Source organism: Jaculus jaculus, chromosome 16, assembly GCF_020740685.1.
Source record: "Jaculus jaculus isolate mJacJac1 chromosome 16, mJacJac1.mat.Y.cur, whole genome shotgun sequence".
In the NCBI taxonomy this organism is placed as follows: domain Eukaryota; kingdom Metazoa; phylum Chordata; class Mammalia; order Rodentia; family Dipodidae; genus Jaculus; species Jaculus jaculus.
The window spans coordinates 39,855,448-39,862,241 of NC_059117.1; the positions used below are offsets into that span (position 1 = coordinate 39,855,448).

The 6,794-nt window shown below is 41.3% G+C and overlaps 1 pseudogene; it reads right to left on the bottom strand.

Moving 5' to 3' along the window:
- Positions 1 to 1,810: 1,810 nt before the first annotated feature.
- Positions 1,811 to 5,097, bottom strand: LOC123455284 (annotated as a pseudogene).
- Between the last annotated feature and the right edge of the window lie 1,697 nt (positions 5,098 to 6,794).

Below are 6,794 nucleotides of genomic sequence, written 5' to 3' on the forward strand. Positions count from 1 at the left end.
GTGTGTACTTCATAAGGTCACTTAGGATGAATTAAAATGCAAGAACCATAACCAGCACTTAGCTCAGGATACAGACTCTGCTGTTTGATTTGCTATATAACTGTTTGCCATTGGCCTTTCTTTAAAAGAGATGCTTCTTGGTTTGGTTTTGGGTTTTCCTTCCCTTTCCTTGTACCTTTATTTTTCTTTTTTAAAAATTTACTTTTTAATTTGCACGTGTGTGCACGTGCACTCCCCCACTTGTGTATAGGTACACCAGGGCACCTTCCTCCCCGCCCCCCAAGCAAATGTCAGACTTGTGTGCCTTCCTTTGCATCTGGCTCACACAGGGGCCTTGGGAATTGAACACAGGCCAGCAGGCTTTGCAAGCAAGTGACTTCAACTGATGGACCATCTTCCCAGATCCCTCACTTTTAAAACTAATGATGCAACATAAAATACTCCTGCAGAGTTTATGAGACAAAATCATCATAAAGAAAGATATACATAAAAAAATAGAGATCCATAAAAGAAACCAGGAAAATTCATATTTGAAAACAGAAAGCATAAAGGTAGTTCCTGGCATTTCTATCTCACTCTACAATGTAACTGGTTATCTCATTAGATCTCCCCAAGAGCCCTCTGAAACCACCGGGACAGATGAATATAGGACAAGTGAGCTAAGACTGCATGCAGCCAAGCTAGTGACAGAACCTGATCAGTGCAGTTCAAAAGCATGTTACTGAACCGATTATTAGAGTGTGGCCACTGTGTTGTGCCAGAGTCCAAACTGTTCAATGCCACAAAGAGTATACAAAATATGAGACACCTCTCAATCTCACTCAGCCTGGTGAATAATCTACTTACTAACTATAATATTAGCACCATGTAGAAGAAAGAAACAAGGATTCCCGAGAGAAAGCTCTCAGGCTGCATGACCTTGGGCAAGCAACTTAACCAGCTCCAAGCCAGTTTTCTCATTCCAAAGTTTGTGGCTAATCCTTGGTCACTAGTAGGTTGTGTGGGCTAGAAGAGAAAATGAATACAAAAATACTTTGTAAGGTTCGATCACAGGTATGGAAGTGAGGGATTGTTGCCTGATTTAGCTAGCAACAGAAGGCAAGATCAAGCCTAGTTTGAGGGTGTAGGGGCTGAGAGAGAAACATCCCCATGCAAGACCTCCCATGGTGAGTAGCAATGGTACAAAAGGTCCCTGTTTCCCGTGTGGAGAGCACCCACGGAGGCAGTCCCCTTCTAACTAATGTGTTCCTTCCCATTTGCTCCACCTGGTTGGTGGTAAGAGGTGAAGGGCTGGGGGGAAGGGGGGAGCAGACCAGACAGCTGGCAAGACATGAAAGAGAAAGATACATGTTTCACAAAAACTGTGGGAAATAGTGGGAGAACGAAAAGAAGCAGGCAATTGCTTGGGGCAGTTCAGCTGGTAACTGAGACAGAGAAGCAGACCCAAGACAGATGCAACCCACACCCCGCATCTGCACTCAGAGCCGTTCACACGCCAGAGCAAAAAAAAAAAGTGTCCTCCCTCAGGGGAAGCTTGAAGGCTGTCAGTGTTCTAGCTATGAGAGAAAAAAACATCTATATCGAACATTCCAACGTGTGGAGGCCTGATGGAGTTCAGAGAAGTGTTTTATAGAAGTCTGACTCTGCAGGCTTCTCAAGCGGGTGGACTGGGAATGTCGGCAGAAGCATGCTTCACAGGAGAGGAGGGAATGGTGTCTGAGCCTGCCTGGGACAGGCCACTGCTTTTGACTTAAGAAGGTGGGGGTCATCAGCTTGGGTTCAGATCCAAATGCCCCTACTTACTTAACCACTATGACTGGGGTTGCCTGATCGTGCTAAATTGCTTAACTTTAGTTGCGAACTTTAATTTCCTGATCTGTAAAATGGGAGCGGTGTTGTCGATAAAACAGACGTGCCTGGCCAACGTAAAGCGGTCACGAAGCGTTGGCTCCTGCAGGATGGTTTCCAAGGCAAGTTTGTTAAAGTACCCAGTTCCCAAGACCTAGAGAATAAGCAGCCGAATGGAAGAAACTGAGAACTTTCCTGTAACTTCAAATCTAAGATCAGATCTGACACACTCATTGGTAACTGAGATGAGTTTCAAATGTTTTATGAACTGCTTTACATAATTCAAACACACATACAGAGGTGAAATAACCCCCGTCACCAAAGACGCAGAATCAGAGCTGTGTGTGGATTTCAGCATCTATGTGGCCTTGGGCAAGTCACGTGGCTATGTGCTTCTGCTCAACATTTATAAAATGAAAATGATAATAACAGTACCTGCCAGTGCTGTTGAAGATAACACGTGCTTTGGTACAGGTTTTAGTTCGTTCTTGACAAAAAAAAAAAAAAACGTGTTTGCTGGGCATGATGGGGCACACCTGTAACCCAGCACTCTAGAGGCAGAGGTGAAATGGTCGCTGTGAGTTCAAGGCTAGCCTGAGACTACATAGTGAATTCCAGGTCAGCCTAGATTAGAACAAGACACTACCTTGAAAAGGAATAAAGTGCTTAATGATTGATTGATATTGTTTCTTTCACTGCAAAATTATTATTATTATTATTATTATTATTATTATTATTATTATTATCAGAAGGCTAGATATTATAGGGTCTAAAGTCCACCTCTCTGAATAGAGAAAGCCAAGTATTCTCTCCTTTGTGCATTAATTCTTGCTCTCATTATAGGTAATTTCTAAGAAAATATGTCAGTCACTTGGAGAAAGAAACTGTTTACTCAGCATATTGTAACACTTTTCCTTTGACCTACACCATGATTTACCCATCATGGCTTAATTTCAACTAACTAGGCAGGAAATTTATCTGAGGTAATTGAAAATGTTGAATTGCTCCTAATAGCTATGATGAATATTCTGCTTATACTTACACGTGGTATTTTCTAATAGCCATTGCTGGCAAATTTCTCAAAAGTTCTAACAAAAAATATCCCCACATTAGTCTAAAATTTATGTCTTATAATAATTTATTCTACATTCAAAGAAATATTTCAGTTTGGTAAAATATAACAAAAATATATATTAGAGCTGGAGGACGGCTTAACCATTAGGGCTCTTGCTGGCAAAGCCTAAGGACCCAGTTTCCATTCCCTAGCACCCACATGAAGGCAGATGCACGAGGAGGCACATGCATGTGGAGATCAGCAGCAGTGGCTGGAGGCCCTGGGCACCTGTTCCCTATCTGCTTCTTTCTCTCCTTCCCCCTCAAATAAATAAAAGTATATTGAAGATATCAAGAAATAGACTCATGACTTTAATAATTCCTCTTTTTTAAGAATAGTGCTGAAAAGAGAAAGGAAGGGAGGAGGGTACTTAATAGGTTGATATTGTATATATGTAAGTACAATGATTGTGACGGGGAGGTAATATGATGGAGAATGGAATTTCAAAGGAGAAAGTGTGGGGGGGAGGGAGGGAATTAACATGGGATTTTTTTTTATAATCATGGAAAATGCTAATAAAAAATTAAAAATAATAATAATAAATAAATAAAATTTAAAACCAAAAAAAAAAAAAAAAAGAATAGTGCTGAAAATGACCCAGACAGAGCCTTATACATGCTGGAAGAGTGAGCTATATACCATGTTCACTCAAAAGAAATGTTCTAGGGCTGAAGAGATGGCTCCAGAACTGAAGGTGCTTGCCTACAAAGCCTAAACACATAGGTTTGATTCCCCAGTGCCCATGGAAAGCCAGATGCACACAGTGATGCAGGCATCTGGATTCTTTGGCAGCAGCTAGAGGCCCTGGTACCATTTCTCTCCCTGTCTCTCTCTTCTCTCTGTCTCTGTATATTTGCAAATAAATAAAGAAATAATTTTTTTTTTTTCAAGGTAGGGTCTCACTCTGGCCCAGGTTGACCTGTAATTAACTCTGTAGTCTCAGGGTGGCCTCGATCCTCACAGCAATCCTCCTACCTCTGCCTCCCAAGTGCTGGGATTAAAGGTGTGCGCCATCACGCCAGGCTAAAATGCTTTTTAAAGAATGTTCTAAATACTTAATCCTTAATCCTTGTCAGACACTCAGACACCACCCTGTATTTTATAGATAACTCATCTTTCTTCTTTTCCTTTTCCAGTGCTCTCAAACGTAGGACCCAAGACATGCTAGGCAAGCATTCTACCACTGAGCTCCATCCCCAGCCTTCCTTTTGTTTTAAATCAAATATATTGTATTTATTCACTCTTAAAAAGTTCTTCCATTTACTACTGCTTACATGTCATTCAAATTTTAGCATAATCTGATAATACTATAACCTGATTAAATAAATTAATTTTTAAACCCTGTCACTTTAAGAATTTGTAATTTGTTCCCATTAACATTCCTCTCTGGTTTTATGTAGTTGGTCCATGCTGTGAGATGTAGCATAAATTATCTGCCTTCAGCAAAATGAACAGCTGAAATGCACCACTGCCTGGCAGTGCTTGTTAGGCCATTAGCCGCTGTGAACACACACTACCAGTGATTGCCTGTCTTTCTGTTGTCTCCAAAATCTTCAAGTGGTTCAAAACAGCGAGTCTGCTAACCTAGGACTCAAAATCCGGAATTTAGCATAATGTTTAGGAGATAATTAATAAACATAATGGAAACAATCCTATAATATTTCTTTTTCTTTTTGTTTACCATGCAACAATGTCTTTTATTAGGTATAGGATTTTAGAACTTCTTCAAACTCACCAAATTCAGACAAAAATGTGTGTGTTGTTTAGCATGCTACAACTTGCAAACTTATGAAAATTATCCCCAATAATCTTAACCAGGAGGCCAAGAGCAACTGACCTCCAAGAGCGCGGAGGTGAGTATAATAGACAACCTTCCATCTGTGCCTTCACTCACTACCCTTCGGCAACCCCTCTTCAGGCCGAGATCAGCAGCACATCTCATCAACAATCATTAAATGTCCCAGAAGACTTTCATCAATATCTGCTACTGCAGAATTTGGGCCATTGGTTTCTTGGGTCTTACCTGAATATGTGCAAGACACTGGTCATCCAAGGATCTTAGCTAGGATTTCCTTGCAGTTGAATGTGTTGCCACCAGGCTGGGTGACATGAGCTTTGGAGACCTCACCTACCATCTTGGTCTCCCATATGGCAGCCACAGAGGGACGTCCTACTTATTTTCCCAGTAAAGTACCATCACAAATGAATGTTTTCTGCATTACTTAGTGCCACCAACAGAAAAGGATGAGACAGTATGTTTAGCAAAATCCTTCTAACAGAGACTAAGAAGAAATATACATACATACATACATCATATATAGTCAGTGCTTATTAGCTGACCAGATTCCAAAAATACCATGTAGACACAGTTCATGTCCTTCCAATGATCCTCTTGATCTGGTCCTCCCTGTTTGCCAGCATCTCTACCTCCTACAAAATGAGTACTATTTTTCTTTATTCCACCTCATGGGGAAGATAGTCTGCTGGGTCCCAGTATGGTATTTGCTTTTATGAAGTGTTCTTAACAATATCGATCTCATGACTCAGACCCTCCATGTAGATGATACCAATTTTAGCAAAAGCTTGAACAATCAAAATGACTATTTCTTGGGGCTGGAGAGATGGTTTAGCAGTTAAAGCACTTGCCTGAGAAGCCTAAGGACCCATGTTCAACTATTCAGATCACACACAAGCCAGGCACACAGGTGACACAAAACACAAGATCACACATGTGCACAAGGTGGTGCAGGTGCCGGAGTTCGATTACAGGGGCTGGAGGCCCTGGCATGCCAATTCTCTCTCACTCTCACTCTTGCTCTCTCTTGCATTTAAAAAAAAAAGACAAGTCTATTGGGCTTGCCTCAAAAAATAAGGATTATTTCTTGAGACAATCACTTCTTACTGTCTTTGCTGCAACCCCACTTATAGGCTTGGGCACCATGCAATATATGATTGATTCAGTCATGCTCAGCAGGCTAACTGAAACTAGGCTGAGCTTAACACAGTGCCCATGAAGAGTTGGTGAAGGCAGAAAGAGAGCTCATACCACTGTTACCTCTCAGCCTGATGACAAATGCCACTTTGAGTTCTACAAGAACAGAATTCACCAGCTTTTCTCAACATCCCAGCCACTCAGATCTCTGGTGCTAAGGATGCATTGAGTGGTACATGGCCTTGGATCCCTGCCCCAGCACTACAAAAACAAACAAATCTCACTTGCTCATTGACCTGTATCTCTGGAGACAGTGATTAATAGCTTTTCCATAGTTAAACATTATTTTAAAACACAAAAATAGCTTTTATTTTGCTCTTGCTTTTTTTTCAAATACCACTTCTTTCAATGCCCCACATTCTTTGTTTGCTTTATGGAGAATTGCTGGCCACACCTCTTTCTTAAGTCACTCCTGACTTGCATGCCTCAGGAAGTCCTTTTCAGCCTTACATAACCCAGCTCAGACACAACTAGCCCTTACCTGGTCACTCTCACCTCACCTCGTATCCCAAGGTATTTTCACATGGGCCTGGGAAGAAATCTGAACCCCCAGAGACAGCATTGTCCTAATACCTCTTTCACACCTCCCAGAGCATGAGACTTTGTAGTTACTTGTGTCTAGTGTCTATATCTCTGGCTTCAACTCAACTGTGACCTCTTTCCTTTGGTATACCACACCAGGTCTACACCCTGCTGTTGATCAACTCCTTGATACAGTCACAGCTTACATGCCTCAATGTCCTCATCTAACAAGTGGGCATAATGATCTGTCCTGCTTAACTAGAGTGTCTCATGCTATCAAATTAGGCAATAAATATGAAAGCAGCAATTTTATAACTA